This window comes from Ambystoma mexicanum, chromosome 12 (assembly GCF_040938575.1).
Source record: "Ambystoma mexicanum isolate Mex_15411 chromosome 12, UKY_AmexF1_1, whole genome shotgun sequence".
Taxonomy (NCBI): domain Eukaryota; kingdom Metazoa; phylum Chordata; class Amphibia; order Caudata; family Ambystomatidae; genus Ambystoma; species Ambystoma mexicanum.
The window spans coordinates 461736807-461755383 of NC_090936.1; the positions used below are offsets into that span (position 1 = coordinate 461736807).

Sequence of the window (18577 nt, forward strand, 5' to 3'; positions counted from 1 at the left end):
ACATGAGCCTGGCGCCAAAGGCGCCAGGACAAAGTCCAAAGAGCCCCTATTAGGGGCCGCTGGGCTTTTACCCAAAGGCATGATGCCTGCTCCCGGTGGTGCTGGGCCTGTCCTGGTGCTCCGGGGGTAGGCATCATGACACTATACCCACCACCTCTGCCCAACCTACTGAGAAAAACACCACATGGTGCAACAAAATCCAACACGCCATACTAAATCAAATTAAAACACTAAAAAAGAAAATTAAAACCCAATTTGATAATCTGCCTAAATCCAGCTCCGCACCAAAACCATCCACAGACAATCCAGACGAACACTCCAAACGTAACAATAGTCCACCCAAACCCTTCACATGCAGAAAAGTGTCTACGCCCAAAGTCCTCCATATCATGAAGCACATCAAACCATTGCTATGAAAATGTGATATCTGCCCGGCCAACTTAATCAAAGACTTTGTCGCAGCTCTTGCTCCATTTGTCTCCTCCTTCATCAACGCATCCTTCGCCACCAGCACAGTGCCAACCACCCTCAAGGAAGCCTGGGTGCGGCCCCTACTAAAAAAAAACCTCTCTAGACCCAGATTCACCAAACAACTACCGCCCCATTACCACAGTACCTTTCCTATTGAAAATCCTAGACAAAGCTACATATCTTCAGATTCAGGCTTACCTAGAAACGCATAACATCTTAGGAAAAAGACAATCAGGCTTCCGCCCCCGCTACGGCACAGAGTCAGCCTTACTCAACCTCAAAAACCAACTTCTTGAAACCATTGACAAAGGCAAAAAAAATCACTCCTCCTACTCTTAGACCTCTCGCCAGCCTTCGATTTAGTTGACCACAAGATCCTCTGTAGATATCTTACCAACACAGCCCACTTCTCCAAAGAAGCCACTGAGTGGATCACATCCTTCGTGGATGTTCGAGCCATGAGAGTCTTCTCAGACCAAGCATCTGCCTTACCATCACCCATTGAATGCGGAGTCCCACAAGGCGCATGCACCTCCCCTACGCTCTACAATCTCTTCACCCTCCCACTATTCAGCGACCTGGAAGACTTTGGCATAGCCTTCACCAACTATGCCGACGACACAAATTCTCATTCCCCTAACAGGCAACTATGACCTTGACCTCAAAACCCTGCAAGACATATACGCCCGCATCCATGCCTGGATGGCGGCAAATGGCCTATGCCTAAATGGTGAAAAAACCGAAATACTGCTAGTAGGCCCCAAAGAAGCCCTAAAAAGACCTGACAACACATACAATTCCTTCATCATCAAAAACAGTCATCACAACCTCAGCCTCAGTAAACACCTTAGGTGTCTACCTAGATTCCACACTATATGGACAGACAAGTCAGTGCCATCTCATCAGCAGCAGCTCTCACATCTAAAATCATAAATGCAGTGAAACCCTACCTATCACAAAAGAACTGCCTCAACATTACTAGAGCCACAATAGGTGCACAACTAGATTACTGCAATATCTTACTCCTGGGCACCTCTACACAAAACATCAATCGTCTGCAAGTAGCACAAAACAACGCCCTTAGAGCGGCACTCAGCATTACCAAAAGAGATCACATCACTCAAGCAAGAAGAGATGCCCACTGGCTCCCAAACAGATAACGTATAACATTTAAAGCCCTCACAATCCAACACTGATGCCTCACCCAAACTGCACCACTGTACTTAGGAGAAAGAATACACCAAGCGCCAACCCACAGGCCAAAATGCAACAAATACTCAGGCCAACTAACAGTCCCAGCATTTAACAAAGTGAAAGCGGGCGTAACCAGTTTTGAAGTTCTTGCCCCCAAAGCATGGAATTCGCTACCGCCCAGTCTTAGAAGAGAACCATCCCTCTCCACCTTCAGAAAAACCTTGAAAACAAAGTTGTTCCAGCTAAACTGTCTATCACCATGCATTGCCGTCAATATTTTTCCCTTGTAACCACGGAACACCTGCTCAAAATGTCTGTATACCCGTCTATGTACCATTGATGCTAAAGTACACTAAGATGAACATTCTGTAACGGTGCCACGATGCCTCCGGGCTGCTGGGCGCTTGATAAATGTAAATAAAATAAAAGTAAACAAATAAATATGTGTGGGAATGCCATATCCCTGCATCTTTTTCTATAAGGTGCCCCTAATGACGCTGTCAAAGGCGGATGATAGGTCAAGTGATGCCACGTAGATTGAGCCGTTCCCGGACTGCTGAGAGGAGGCTAAAAGATGCGCTAGAATGGTGGCGTTGAGTGATGTGCCCAACGATTTTCGAAAGCCAACCTGGAATCGTGACAGAGTGTGATGAGATGAAACGGTCTACATTATTGAGAATCAATATGGCGGAAACCTTTGCTAAGACGTCAATTAGAGCGATGGGACGAAAATTAGAAGGATCATCAATTGGGGCTTTTTTATGCAGGGGGATGATGATCGATGTCAGCCATGACGGTGGAATTACCTTGGTATGAAAAATAATGTCGAAACGATGCTACAGGATGGTTGCCCAGAAGCGAGGATCATCCTTCAAGATACAGGGCGGGAGCCGATCAGACCCATCTGCTTTGGAAAACTTACGTTTTATTATCACCCATTGGACATCTTTAATTTCCCATGGACATTTGAAGGGAATTGAGCTGGCTATGGTGCTTACTTCAAATGGGGTAAGGCCCTGTGATAGTGATATTTGCTCTTGTAAAATTGTGTCCAGGTGTCACCTGAGATTTCAGAGAGGATGTAGGATGTCCCAGAGGGTTCCTCAAAATATTCCAAACATTCCTGATGTTGTGTTTACATAAGTGCGCAATCATTGCCTGATTGTCCTTCAAATGCTGATCAAACTGAATCTTTTTCAGTTTAGTTTTATACAGAGAGGACATTTGTTTTCTAAGAAGGATGTAGTGCGAGGGGGCTATATATGAATGCTGCAGCCGTTTAATGTCACAATTCTTTAGACGTTCAAGCAGCATAATTGCTTTGTTAAATGTGTTGGGATGTGGAGATGTGCCGTGGGTTTTTTCATAAGACACTAAGGTTTGAAGATGACTGTGTATCATGTGCGTGTTCCACTCACCTGCGTTCTTTAGCAGGGATCCCATGGGATGTGCATCCTTCACAATCCACAGATCGCGATTCACCCCAGCTGCAAGGAGCCTGCACAAGCCAGGGTTCCATTGAATGGAAAGAGTATGTCTATCATTCTGAGCCAATGCCAAATTAGGAATTGAAGGATTTGAGGGAGAGGAAAATATTGCATTTCAAGATCATATGGTCACCCAGCTGAGGATTAGATATAGTCAGGGGGCTGCAGTGGCCAGACAGCATGCTAGATATGCCAAAGTAATCTATGCAAGAGCTGCTGGGTCCTCACTGCCAAGTGATTTTAACGAATGCTGTGTGCGGTGGGACAATATAAATGTCCCACTCCTCTAAAAATTCAGACCATCACAGCCCTCTGAGGCGGGAAAGTGCTGTATGAGCTTCTTTATGAACCTTACTTTTTTATTACTGTCAGGGATCAAAGTAGAATTGAAATCCCCACCAATAATAATTTCACAGTTGCTATTATCTAGGAGTGCATCTGATAATGCTGCATTTAAGTTCTCCAACGTTGTGTCAAGCTGTATGGTGTGAGGATTCCAATATAAAGAAACAATTAAAAGACTAAATGATAAAGAGTCTTCCAAAGTCAATTCAATAAGTAGAAAGTCATCTGATGAGTAGATGTACTTGGAGGCAAATTTAAGACAGTTGTGAATTAGTATGGCCAAATAACCAAACTAGCGACCCATGGTGCTGCGTTTGGCTGGATGCGTAAAGGAGGTGAAGCCATCTATTTTGATGTCAGACATGCACATGGTCTCCTGAACAAGAATGATGTGAGGTAGTTCCAATAATGGAGATCTAAGCCAGGAGAGCAGATTTTTGAAACCACAACAATTCCAAGATGAAATGGAAAAAAATTGAATTTATGAATTTGCTGAAGGTCTAGAGTAATTGGTGTACCTTGATGTAAGGTTCCAACCAAGCTAGAACCTATAAGACATTAGAGAACGATTATAACTATACCAGCATTGGAATGTTGTTCGACTGTGTCCAGGGAAGCCTCAGCTGGCTTGGGGGGTGACATGTGTGCTCTACTCATCTATGGACCGAAATTCATATAGGTTGAACCCAAGTGAGGCTAGATCTGTTTGATGCTCCCATAGAAGTTTTGCAATTATTTCTGAATGCAGTTTGCATAACATACGATTATTTTTGCAACTTGGTAGTTTAACCCATTCCACATCGTCTGAGATGAGAGCAGGCAATGCGGGAATTCGGTGAAAGTCTCATGAGAAAGGAACGATTTAGACTGGCATGACCATTTAGTGAAACATCACTGACCAATCCTAAAATGAGTTGCATGTCGGGAGAGACATCCACAAATAATGGTGGTGTATCACAAGGGCAAGTGGAGGAATTGAAAGGGACGATGGCTTGAGTATCAAATGCTGGTGTTGTGTCACAAGGGCAAGTGGAGGGAATGGGAGGGATGTTCGCTTGAGTATCAATGTTGATGTCAACAAGCTGGATGGAGTTTGGTATATCATTTGTGCCTGCATTGTCAAGAGCAGGTATGAGGTTGGAATCGGCTCCATCTGCAACAACAATTGATATAGAGGAGTTGGAAAGCAACACTTCAGAAGTAAATGTTGCGGTATTAAGAACAGAATTTTGCTCAGAGCCAGCAATCAATGTCACGGGAGATGTTACTTGTGGAATTTGAGAGTTACAAGGATTTCTGTTTTGTGCGACAGTTGTGGCCTTTTTATTTTGTGTCATTTGATAAAAGTTAGACAATTGGGTTTGTACGAGAGGTACATTTAGGCATCTGGAAGAAGTAGCAGGAGTCCTGAAGACGCTAGTTCAACAGCTTTGAGGGAGCCAGGTCGTGTTGGCGTAAGCAGTGAATGCGTTTGTTACAGAGGTGACTGATTCACTTGAATCAGGATCCTTTAATTGAAGTAAGATTTGACTTTCTGCATTAAGCTGGTTGAAGTCGAGGACAGCCTAATCGAGCGGGATGTTGCATAATTTTTTAATGCTCCAATTATGCCCTTTAATTTTATTGAGGGGCATATTTTTCGATTTGGATTTAGGAGAAACCTTTGTGCTGTTTGCAGAAGTGGCATTTTTTACCTGATGTCTTCTTTTTTGCGCTCTCATATGGAGTCTTCTAGTTTTGCGTGAAAGGTGATGTTTGGTTGTCAAAGTGTCAGCCTGATCATAGATTTCCTCAGGAATAGCTTCTAGCCCACCGATCATATTCATCTGCTGATCTAAAATATCAGTGATTGCGGATGGACTGTTGGTGGACTCCTGTATAGCCACTATGGAGGCTTCTAATGCACTTGAGTCCAGAGCAGGGACGGTTGGATTGTAAGATACCAAGTTTGCTTTAAGCAGAATGTGTTTGATTGGCCAAAATTCTGTCATGTTGAAGTTTTGCAACTTCAACAGATCAAATCTACAGAGTATCTTGTGAGCCTGAGTTGTGATTGGCAGGGCTTTGGGCAACCTGGGCATATGATCTTACATATCCTATGGATACATCAATGAGCTCATTGATCAGAGTGTGCTCTTTCAGAATGTGTGGCCCAGAGTGAATCCCTCCAATTTGTTTAATTTTGCAAGAATATCGGCTATAAATGTTTTAAGTTCCCTAACCGCGTAGTGGGTATACTCATGTCCCTTGTCCAATAAGTTGAGAATCCTAGTTAGGACTGGGAAATATTATACTTCATGGTCGTTGAGATCAATTAGGGATTCTTCAAGTGGAAAAAAGGGTATAGATGAATGTGGATGCCGAACATTGGAGGCCTGCGTGTTTGAGCCATCATTAGGGTATGGAAGTTCTGAGGATTGAAAATGAGCGGGCTCTTGGCTGTGAGCCAATTCTTCTGCAGTGGGCGAACTTGCCTTCATCAGTGCAATGGTTGGGCAGTGTATGGGAGGACAGGTCAAAAAGACCCCCTCCCCTGCAGTCCCCTCCTTGGGATGTCTATGGCTCGTCAGGGGCCCCCCTGCCACCAGGGCCCAGGTGGTGGGTGGACCACTGGCCAACACATTGATCACACATACTGTATTAGGCTAGGCCCAGGAAACCATTTTGAAAACCAGACCACCATCTTAAGACATGACTCCATGTGCGCTGCAGCACGGCCCCCACCTCCAGAAAATCCTCGCCTACCCTGTTGCCCTCGCTCCTTGGCAGATCTGCTGAAAGCCCGTTCCCACGAGCAGTCGGACATGAGCTAGTGTTAGAGCAAACACTGTATCTTTCACCTTCCGCAGTGCATCATTTTCCTCAGCATGACCCGGGCTGCGGGGCTGGCTTGGAAAATAACTGTAAACCGTCCTCGACGAAACAAAAGCCTTAATCCCGCACCAAGGAACTGTTCATACATATCTACATATATAAATATATTACATTACAATGATATCCCTTCTACACGACCACCGTGGCAAAAATCTACAAACCACTGTACGAACTGCAGAATGTGTCATTGTGTAACCACACGGTCACGATATTCAAACCCCCTCAGTACGCGCACACACTTAGGGCCCCTGGCCTCCTACTATGTGCTCCTCCAGGGGTAATGTAAAAAGAGTGATACCAAGTCCTTATGCCATGACTGCCCTGATGCTGCTAGAGTGCAAAGGAACACAAGTGTGACAGTATTGTAAAGCTCTCGTAAATTGTTTAATGAGATACATAGAATGCCATCAAATGTGAATGTACAAGTTTAACGTGTATTACTGCTGTCAACCGTATTGGTCTGTTGCTCCTGCGTGCTCCACCAACCCCAATGCTACCTCACGTATCGTGTTTACAATATGATGCTAGGGCTGTTGATCTTGCAAATACTTACCCTGTAGAGACTAATAGAACTGTTGATATAGTTAACGTGTTCTGAAATGACTGTGTACTGATGTAAAGACTATAGACGTATAACCCTTTAGCCATTTTACATTCTACGAATCCCTTTGTTTTCAATACAATTTGCCGCCTGCGAGAAGACTATCATTGTGGGCATATCCAAGGCCACCTCCCCTCCCTTCCCATTGAAGCCTGCCAGAGAAAGTAAAGGCCCGAGCTACACTGCCTCACCTCCCCCAATTTGGCTGGAGCCACTTCAGGCATTCATGATTCCCCCGCAGCTCACGTGGCCACAAACAGCCACCTGAATTATTTACAGCCCAGCAGCAAAATCCAGCCATAACAAGAGGCCAGAGGTGCCCCCTCATAGGTCCCACGAGCCATCAGGTCACCCCAAATTAATGACGTTTGTAAAAGAAGACACCTAATATTGCACCAACATTGTGTAAAAGCATCCGTCATGACTTCTAACGAGACCCAAAAGCTTGGACAGCTTATCCTGTGCCCTGAGACCCGACCCCGCGGCCTATGATACCTAGTCAACAGGATGACAGCAACCCTGTGTTGATGTATCACCACAGTACCCCACCTAATGTGCATTCCTCCTGTGTTGTATTAACCTGCAGAATAACCTATTGTAGGATTTACAGGACAACTGACATCGCAGGATTGAATGAATGGGGTGTGCCTGGCCCTTAGGGCAGAAAGCCAAGAAAGACGCCTATCAATGACACTGACCGCGCCTGATCGGACAGCGCCTCCCGGATGAGCCCAGCTGACCTGCCCACCCCACGTTGGCACCCGGCGGTGTCCACCAACCACAGAGCGACGCAACACAGCTGCACATATAGTTAGTCGACGCCACCCAATCCCCATGTACATGTGCCCCCTATAGTGTGTAGGTGCCTATGACACTTTTTGTAAATATAAACGCCTCTCTTTGCGATTGTCAGACAGAGCGCTCTCAGAGTTTGCAGAGTCCTTTGCATGCCCTATTTTGACTTAGATAAAGCTTCCCTTAAGCTCACTCGCACTTGGTCCTAGCTTTATTCCCATTTCGTGGGAGAGTCCATTCTTGCCTCTCATTGCGGGGAGGGTCGTGCTATCTGGGGACGCTCGCCTTCAGCAGCTTGGAGGAAAATTGCTGCTTGAGTGAGGAAGCCTGCCAAACTGTGGTGTATGGGATTTGTGAAAGTGAACTTGTTCACAAAATTTGGTTGAGCTGATGGCGGGGGACGAGGGGCCTAAATATAGGCAAACTCGCTTGTCGAGTTCTGCCATGAAAGCTGGGGCAAGCATTGAGGTGTCAAAGATAGGCAAGGGAAAGTCCCCTTGAGAAGCACCCAAAAAGGAGTGGTCATTGATTGGTATGTTAGACAAAGTTTTTGCAGAAGTTACAGTGATGTTATTGAGTTCTTTAGGTGAAGGCCTATTCTTTTCAATTGTGGGCTTCCCTATTTCAACTAGGAGTGCATTCATTGACATAGAAGAAGGAGAGGAATTATCGTCCCATCAGTGGATGTATTGGCACTGACAAGAGAATTCTCAATGGATGTGTGCAAATGTGGGTCAAAGAACTGGGAGTAGAAAGAGGAGGATGGGAACGATTGGACAATTTTGGATTGAAGTCTTGGAGAAATTTGCCGCTCCTAAGGCTTGTGTCCATTTCAAATGGGAGAGCACAGACAACTGTTCAGATGATGCCGTATACGCCTAGATGTACGATGTAAATTTACCCGGCTTGAGATACCAAGGTACTAGAGGGATACCAAGGTAGCTAGATGTAGGCCTTACAACCTGCACATCCGTGCCACGCAGGGGATGCAATTGCTCAAAATAGAAGAGGAGCAAGGAGAGTTCGGGGGTGTTACCTGGTGTGGATGTGGGATTGCAATAGCAATTTTCTGTTACATGCACAGTAATCGACGGCAAGCAGTCAAGTGCGATCTCACTTCGAACATGAGAACAAAACAAGTGAAACCACGCGCTGTGCTTTAGGAGAAGTTAGTAAAGTTGGCGGATTACAAAAGGCACTTTACTTTCATGGGCAGGACAGACAACACCAATCCGTCAGTTGCCAGTGTGTTTCCGTGCTCATTGCTGTGCTTTTTAGGAAGGCTAGTGGTTTTAACAATTTTTTAAAACAATGATCTATTCACGTAGGATTAAAATAATACCTAGACTCCCACATAAAATGAGACAAACAAAAAAAAAAAAGGTAGCTCACCAAGTGTTGTTCCCTGTTGCGGTAGAGCTGCCTTAATGAATAGCCCTGATAATTGCCCAAAAAAAACGAGATTTGTAAGCAAGTTACGAGCCGAGAACCACACAGAGCTCAAACAGGGGTAGCGACTAGTTCCCATCCGAGAAAAGGACCATAGCAACGGCCCACCCCCTCGTTGTCACGTGACCTCTGATGTCATCCGTGTGCTTTCCGGAGCAGAGAGGCGGTTCCGAAAGCACGTTCAGTAAGCGGGCTGGGGCGGAGCGGGAATTTTGAACCCTCTGGCTGCCGCCGGTGCAAGTGCAACCGGACCCTGCCAGCCTTTTGCTTGCAGCGTTTGGGGTTGGCATTTCAACACCGGGAACATTTCTAGGAGGCCCTGGAGCGTCCTGAGCGGCAAGGCTCTGGCTGCCAGGCTGCAGGAACAGCAGCAACTCGTGTGCTTTTGGCTGTAAATACAATTGGAATTTTCTTCCGAATACCGTGAACGTTCCTGCAAGACACCCGATTTAGATGGGGGAGCAGGAAATTACATTTACTTTAAAAATCATGCTCAGCTATTCAACATGAAAGGTATGGAGGGCTAAGAAAAGGAATAGGGAGACAGTGTATGCTTGTGTTTAACTCATCAACGGGGGTTAATAGAGTGATTTAATGTTTTATGAGGGTGTGATTATTAGGATGCATGGTTTTAGAGGGTTGGCTGGGGCTATCTGCGTGTGATTCGGGATGGCACACAGGCATCTGTTGCAAGGGGGAAGGGGCATCTTGCTATTTGGAAGAAGGATCAGGCATTATGGTATTGGACTAGAGGGAGGGATTGGGCATCTTGCTGGGGTCTGAATGGTTGGATAGGGGCATGCTGGTGTAGGTCTGGTGGGATGGGGCACTTTTGTGTGGCTCTGGAGAAAGGGGGCACATTAGTGTGGGTCTGGAGGGATGGATAGGACAGTGGTGTGGGTCTGGGTGAGGGATAGGGACAGTGGTATGGGTTGGGGTACATTGGTGTGGGTTTGGGGAGGACTGGAGGACATGGGTGTGTTTCTGGAGGGAGAGATGGGGCACAGTGGGTCTGGAGGGTGGCATGGGTCATCTAGGTGTGGGTTGGGAAGTGGGACGGGGGATTTTGGTGTGGCTCTGGAGGGAGGTGGTGGGGGCACATTGGTGAGGCTCTGGAGGGAGGTGGTGGGGCACATTGGTGTGGATCTTGGCGGAGGGATGGTGGACATGGGTGTGTTTCTGGAGGGAGAGATGGGGCACAGTGGGTCTGGTGGGTAGCATGGGTCATCTAGGTGTGGGTTAGGAAGTTGGACGGGGCATCTTGGTGTGGCTCTGGAGGGAGGTGGTTGGGGCACATTGGTGTGGCTCCGGAGGGAGGTGGTGGGGCACATTGGTGTGGATCTTGGCGGAAGGATGGTGCACATGGGTGTGTTTCTGGAGGGAGAGATGGGGCACAGTGGGTCTGGTGGGTAGCATGGGTCATCTAGGTGTGGGTTAGGAAGTTGGGCGGGGCACATTGGTGTGGCTCTGGAGGGAGGTGGTGGGGCACATTAGTGTGGCTCTGGAGGGAGGTGGTGGGGCACATGGGTGTGTTTCTGGAGGGAGAGATGGGGCACAGTGTGTCTGGAGGGTGGCATGGGTCATCTAGGTGTGGGTTGGGAAGTGGGACGGGGCATTTTGGTGTGGCTCTGGAGGGAGGTGGTGGGGGCACATTGGTGTGGCTCTGGAGGGAGGTGGTCGGGCACATTGGTGTGGATCTTGGCGGAGGGATGGTGCACATGGGTGTGTTTCTGGAGGGAGAGATGGGGCACAGTGTGGGTCTGGTGGGTAGCATGGGTCATCTAGGTGTGGGTTAGGAAGTTGTACGGGGCATCTTGGTGTGGCTCTGGAGGGAGGTGGTGGGGCACATTGGTGTGGCTCTGGAGGGAGGGGGATGGGGCACATGGGCGTGTTTCTGGAGGGAGAGATGGGGCACAGTGGGTCTGGAGGGTGGCATGGGTCATCTAGGTGTGGGTTGGGAAGTGGAACGGGGCATTTTGGTGTGGCTCTGGAGGGAGGTGGTGGAGGCACATTGGTGTGGCTCTGGAGGGAGGTGGTGGGGCACATTGGTGTGGATCTTGGCGGAAGGATTGTGCACATGGGTATGTTTCTGGAGGGAGAGATGGGGGAACAGTGGGTCTGGTGGGTAGCATGGGTCATCTAGGTCTGGGTTAGGAAGTTGGACGGGGCATCTTGGTGTGGCTCTGGAGGGAGGTGGTGGGGGCACATGGGTGTGTTTCTGGAGGGAGAGATGGGGCACAGTGGGTCTGGAGGGTGGCATGGGTCATCTAGGTGTGGGTTGGGAAGTGGTACGGGCATCTTGGTGTGGCTCTGGAGGGAGGTGGTGGGGGCCCATTGGTGTGGCTCTGGAGGGAGGTGGTGGGGCCCATTGGTGTGGCTCTGGAGGGAGGTGGTGGGGGCACATTGGTGTGTTTCTGGAGGGAGGTGGTGGGGCACATTGGTGTGGCTCTGGAGGGAGGTGGATGGGGCACATGGGCGTTTTTCTGGAGGGAGAGATGGGGCACAGTAGGTCTGGAGGGTGGCATGGGTCATCTAGGTGTGGGTTGGGAAGTTGGACGGGGCATCTTGGTGTGGCTCTGGAGGGAGGTGGTGGGGGCACATTGGTGTGGATCTGGGTGGAGGGATGGTGCTCATGGGTGTGTTTCTGGAGGGAGAGATGGGGCACAGTGTGTCTGGAGGGAGGCATGGGTCATCTAGGTGTGGGTTGGGAAGTGGGACAGGGCATTTTGGTCTGGCTCTGGAGGGAGGTGGTGGGGCACATTGGTGTGGATCTTGGCGGAGGGATGGTGCACATGGGTGTGTTTCTGGAGGGAGAGATGGGGCACAGTGGATCTGGTGGGTAGCATGGGTCATCTAGGTGTGGGCTAGGAAGTTGGACGGGGCATCTTGGTGTGGCTCTGGGGGAAGGTGGTGGGGCACATTGGTGTGGCTCTGAAGGAAGGTGGATGGGGCACATGGGCGTGTTTCTGGAGGGAGAGATGGGGCACAGTGGGTCTGGAGGGTAGCATAGGTCATCTAGGTGTGGGTTGGGAAGTTGGACTGGGCATCTAGGTGTGGCTCTTTAGGGAGGTGTTGGGGGCACATTGGTGTGGGTTTGATGGGAGGGATGGGAACATTGGTCTGGGGAGGGATGACCGCATATTGGTGTGGGTCTGGAAGGAGGGGACGGGGCACATTGGTGTGGGTCTGGGCGGATGGGGGCATACTAGGATGGGTGGTTTTAGAGGGGGTTGGCTGGGGCTATCTGCATGTGATTCAGGATCGGCACATGGGCATCTGATGCAAGGGGAAGGGGCATCTTGCTATGTGGAGGGAGGATGGGGCATTATGGTATTGGTCTAGAGGGAAGGATGGGGCATCTTGGTGTGGTTCTGAGAGGAAGGGATGGTGCACATGGGTGTGGGTCTGTAGGGAGGGATGGGGACATTGCTGTGGGTATGAAGGGAGGCATAGGACACATTGGTGTGCATCTGGAGGGAGGGATGGGGCACATTGGTGTGGGTCTGGAGGGAAGGATTGGGGCTCATTGGTCGGAGGACGGATAGGGGCATCTTTCTGTGTGGAGGGAGCATGGGCCATCATGGTATGGGTCTTGAGGAAGGGATTGGGCATCGTGGCGTCTGGATCGGAGGGGGCATTGTTGATCTGGAATGGAGGGACAGAGCATATAATGGGGGCATGTCGGAATGGTGGAGCATGTGGGTCAGGGCTGGAGCGCTCTGGTGGGAAGGAAGGGGGCATCTGGGTGTGAATGGAGGGATATGGGGTATGTGTGTCTGGAGAGAAGGATGTTGGTTTATTGGAGTGGTGGGAGCATGTGTGTGGAAGGGATGGGGTAATCGGGTGTGGGTATAGAGAGGGCGAATGGCGCCATCTGAGTGTGGAGGTAGAGATGAAGCATATGGGTGTGGCTCTGAGGGGTGGAGCATCTTGGTATAGGTATGGAGGGACGGATGTTGGTGTCTTTGTGTGGGTTCGGATGGAGGGATGGTGGCATGTAGGTCAGGAGGAAGGTGGCATTTGAATCTGGAACGTGTTTGGAAGGAGAACTGGGGCGTTTGAGTGTGAATGGTTTCTGCTTGTGGGTGGGGGCATAAAGGATCATTAACAGCGGAGCAGCGGGAGGGAGATCCGTGGGCCCGACCTCGGTTGCAGCCCAGACGTGCACACCCACAGCCCGGGGCACCTCTCGCAGAGCGGTCCGGTGCGCGTGGTCAACCAGCCCCCTCTCCTCACTGAGCCCGCATCTGCGCTGGCTGGGGGCGCACACTCCTCTCTCTGACCTGCCAGCGGCTGGGCATTGGTGGGCACACCCCGGACACCAGGGAAGCCCTGAGTGGGGGCAGCCGGGAGCCGAGGGAAACCTGACTGCTCTCGAGGGGTGCCTCCCCAGGCAGACAGGCGCCCGGCACGCCAGGCATGAGCCCTGAGCCATGGTGCAGCTGGCTCACTTGACGGTGGGCGCCAAGGTTCCAGCCGCCCACATCTGTGTGTGAGCAATGGCCAGGCCCGCTGGCACAGTGGGTGACCTTCCCTCTTGCCCAGGTACCTGGAGCTGGGCCCTATGCAGCTGGGCTGGGGTCTGAAGACTCTAGTGGTCCCACCCGACCCCCTGTCTGTGCTGTCTCTGGCCTGCCTCGTTGTCCATCTCCCAGCCCCCCCTCCCAAAAGGGAAGGGGTCGGGGAAGGATGAGTGGATCGGGCCGTGTGGGCAGGTGGCAGAGCGGCCTACCTCCATCCCCCTGGGAAGCGCTGTGCTGCTGCAGCTGGCGGTCAGGCTGAGCACCTGGATTATTATTATTATTATTTTTTTTTTTTTTAAACCACAATGGTTTCGGCCGAGCTAGACAGGGAGCTGGGCTGTCCTGCTACAGCCAGCGCTGCCTCCCCCCAACCTCTCCTGCACGGGCAGGGTCAGGCCGACGTCTAGGACAAAAAAAGTTGCCTGTGGCTCTTGGCGGTGGATCACTTGACTCGTGCATCGATGAAGAACGCAGCTATCTGCGATAATTAGTGTGAATTGCAGGACACATTGATCAACACGGCGAACGCACCATGTGGCCCTGGGTTTTTCCCGGGACTACGCCTGTCTGAGGGTCGCTTGTACATGAATCGCCCCGGGGTTCACTCCCAGGGTCGTGGCTGGGGCTGTCGCAGGGACCTCATTCCATTCATTCCCCTAAGGTCAGACCCCGATCAGCACCGTCGCTGGATCCTTGGATCTGGCGCGCAAGCTCATTGTCGACGCGTCCTGGCTTCCCCAGTTTCCCCTCCTCATGCTGGTTTCGGGAGGGCCGGGTGGCCGACGCGCCCAGGATGTGGTGGCGGCAGGCTTTAAAAAAGCCTGCTGTGTGTGTGGCTGTCTTTGGTGTCCCACGGCTGCCGGCGCAGGATGACCATGGAGCGCGGACCTCGTGACCATGTGGGCTTCGGTCACAGATTGGGACAGAATACACTCGCCTGCGCCAAGGGCTGGGGCAACCCTCCGTACGGGCCCGAGGCCAGCTGCCCTGAGCTTTGTGCTCCCCGACCACGGCCTCAGATCAGACGTGATGACCTGCTGAATTTAAGCATATTACTAAGCAGAGGAAAAGGAACTAACCAAGATTCCCTCAGTAAAGGCCAGTGAAAAAGGAAGAGCCCAGCGCCGAATCCCCATTCAGCAGCAGGCGTGGGAAATGTGGCGTACAGAAGACCGACTCCCCGGCATCGCTCAGGGGGCTCAAGTCCTTCTGATCGAGTCTCCCCACGCGGATGGCGTTAGGCCGATAGCGGCCTCTTGCACACCGGGATCAGGTCTTCTTGGAGTCAGGTTGCTTGGGAATGCAGCCCAAAGCGTGTGGTAAACTCTAAGGCTAAATACGGGCGCAAGACTGGTGGCCAACAAGTACTGTAAGGGAAAGTTGAAGAGAGTTCAAGAGGGTGTGAAACGGTTGAGCGGTAAACTGGTGGGGTCTGTGCAGTCCACCCACAGGATTCAACACAGCAGGCAGGTTGGTCACCTGGAATGGTGGAGGCCCTTGCAGGTCTGCGGCCTGGGCACATCCAGCCCCAGCAGGGCGCATTTCCTCTGTATCGGTGCAACACAACCGGCTGGGAAGGCCCCAGGGGGCAGGTGGCTCTCTGCTCCAGCAGTGTGTTACAGCCCCCTGACAGCAGTTTTGCTGTGTCCACGGGGCTGAGGGAGATAGACCGCCACCGGGCCCTTATCCGGCAACTGTCCTGGCCCCTCTTGGGGGTTGCTAGAGTGGCCATGGGAGACGGGGCTCCCGATGTGACTGTGGTGGACTGCCCTCAATACGCCCCAACCACGTCGTGCTGCCGGGCGGGGAGGCCCACAAAGGGCGCCAGGGGTCTGAGGTGATGTTGGTTAACCACCCGACCTGTCTGGAAACACTAACAGTATAACGCCTGCCCGAGTCAGAGGGATGAATGAAACCCTGTGATGTAATGATGTTGAGGGGCGGTGCCCGGCGATTGCAGTGGCATCCTGTCGCGGTGGGCCCTCCACCGACCCGTCTCGCCCGCTCTGTCAGAGAGATGATGCATGAGCGTGTGTGATAGGACCCAAAAGATGGTGAACTCGGCCTGGTGGAGGTCCATAGCGGTCCTGATGTGTAAATCGGTCATCCGACCTGGGTATAGGGGCAAAAGACTAATCCAATGATATAGTAGCTGGTTCTCTCCGAAGTTTCACTCAGGATAGCTGGCGCACGGAAACCCCAGTTTTATCTAGCAAAGCGAATGATTAGAGGTCTTGGGGCCAAAATTATCTTAACCTGCTCTCAAACTTTAAATGGGTATGAAGCCTGGCTTGCTGGCGTGGAGCCGGGTATTGTATGAAAGTGCTCAGTGGGCAACTTTTGGTAAGCAGAACAGGCGCTGCGGGATGAACCGCACCCGGGGTTAAGGCGCATGATGCAGATGCTCATGAGTCCCCAGAAACGGTGTTGGTTGATACAGACAGCAGGATGGTGGCCATGGTAGTCGGAATCCGCTAAGGAGTGTGTAACAACTCACCTGTCGAATCAACTAGCCCTGAAAATGGATGGCCCTGGAGCATCAGGCCCATACCAGGCTGGCGTTGAGAGCCGCGGGGGCCAAGTCAGGCGAGTAGGAGGGCTGCTGCAGTACGCACAGAAGCCCGGGGCGAGGGCCCGCTTGGAGCCGCCGCAGGTGCAGATCTTGGTTGTAGTAGCAAATATTAAAACGAGAACTTTGAAGGATGAAGTGGAGAAGGGTTCCATGTGAACAGAAGTTGAACATGGGTCAGTCAGTCCTAAGAGATGGGCGAGCGCCGTTCGGAAGGGATGGGCTATGGCCTCCATTGCCCTCAGCCGATCGACAGGAAGTCGGGTTCAGATCCCCGAACCCAGAGTGGCAGGGACGGGCGCCCTTGCGGCGTCCAGTGCGGTAATGCAAATGATCCCAGAGAAGCTGGCGGGAGCCGCACCGTTTTTTTTTTTTTTAAACAATTTTTATTTTATATAACACACCAAACATTAAACATTACAATACTTGGGACTTCCATCATCAGATTCAGCGTCAGAGTGTTACAATCAGCATTGTCCAGTCCCATTCCCTCCCTCCCCCCTAACCTGAGCCAATATGTCCATGTCATCATCCTGTGATTTTTCAGGCGGGTTTATCGTTGTCCCTTTATCCTTTTCATCATCGCTCTGATCAGACTGTGGGGGCCACTCATGGTAGCCACCAGCTGCCTCCATTCAATTAGGGGTCCTACCTCCTCCTCCCCTCCCCTACAAACCGTGTCCCACCAAACAGCCGTTTCTGCCTCTGCCCATTTTAAGAGGTCAGCCCACCACAACTCTATCCTCGGCCTCTGGGCTGCCTTCCAGCACATTGCTATCCTTCGTTTGGCCAGGACATATGCTAGATCTTTCATTTTGCTTATGTGCCTTAAGTAACGTGGCCTAGGGAATCCCCCCAGCATGCATGCCCAGGCCGACTCCACCTCCAGTGTAATACCGGTTCCTGCTAAGCGTGTCTTCACTTCTTGCCAAAACCGCCCCACCTCAGGGCAGGCCCAAAACATGTGGAGTAGCCCAGCCTCCTCCACCCCACACGTAGGGCATTTCAGAGTCGTATGGCCACCAAACCTAGCGATCTTACTGGGGGTGAGAAATGCTCTATGTGTGACATATAGTTGGATTGACGTGACTGACTGTTCTATTCTGCACCATCCTTTGTGATTCTTGATCTTGGCCCAGCGCAGCATAGGAGCCAGTCGGGCAGCCGATATGTATCTGTCTACATGTGGTATTCGAGGCCTCCCAACAATGGAGGTCGCATTAGAATACCCTTCTGGATCCTAGGCTTTTTACCTTGCCATATGAATTTAAGCATTGCATTTTGCAGCTTTCTGATCTCAGCTGGCGGAATGGGCACCGGGATTGAGCTTAACACATAGAGAAGGCGTGGGAGGGTGGTCATCTTGATTGTCGTGATGCGAGCGAACCACGATAGTTCCTGTGACTCCCATTTGAGCATGTCATCCTGTAGTTGCTTCCATAAGGGAGTGATGTTCGCTCGGAATAGTTTGCTTGGTTCTGTGGTGAGACGTATTCCCAGATATACGAGGGAGTCTTTCACCGATGTCAATGGGTATGATTGCTCTAGCTTTTCTATCGTTTCCCTCTTCGCCTTGATGTTCATCGCCTTTGATTTGGAGAAATTTATGGAGAATCCTGAAACTTGCCTGAATTCCTCTAGCTGAGTCATCGCACTGGGCATTGTGTCACCTGGTTCTTCCATGTAGAGTATGAGGTCATCCGCATATAATAAGATTTTGAGAGTTTCCGAGCCTAAGGTCACGCCTTTGATGTTGGCATCTGATCTGAACCACATGGCACACAGTTCCATCGCCATTGCAAATATTAATGGGGAGAGAGGACACCCCTGTCTTGTGCCTCTTCTGATCTTCATCGGGTCTGTTTTCTGGCCATTGATTGTGAGAGTTGTCGATGGGGTTTGGTAGTTAGCTAGTACCATCTTAGTGAACTCTGGGCCACAGCCGAAGCGTTCCAGGATTAGATACAGGTAGTTCCAGCCCATACTATTGATGGCAGTTCCATTTAACACAGGGGAGTCAAAGTCTACAACAGTGAACGTCTGTCTAACATCATAGATGAAGTAGTTAAAGATTGCAGAAGCGAGTAGTCATCCTTGTTTGAGGCCCCGGGCAGTAGGAATTGGAGAAGATAGTAAACCATCTAGATTCAAATGGATGTGAATAGAAGTTTGGGAATGTAGGGCATAGATGATTTCACGTAAGGTGGCAGGGCAGCGGTCTCTCTCCAACTTCAACATCAACAATACCCGGGATATTGAGTCGAAGGCG

General features: G+C 50.7%; 1 protein-coding gene and 1 non-coding gene across 6 annotated transcripts in view; one reads left to right on the top strand and one right to left on the bottom strand.

Annotated features, from left to right (window-relative positions):
• The window catches only part of BCL2L14 (BCL2 like 14), a 423407-nt gene that overhangs the window by 45477 nt on the left and 359353 nt on the right, over positions 1-18577 (bottom strand). The window lies entirely within an intron of this gene.
• On the top strand, positions 14166-14316 carry LOC138514879 (5.8S ribosomal RNA). The gene has a single exon (XR_011282003.1). It is a non-coding gene; the product is annotated as a 5.8S ribosomal RNA (ribosomal RNA).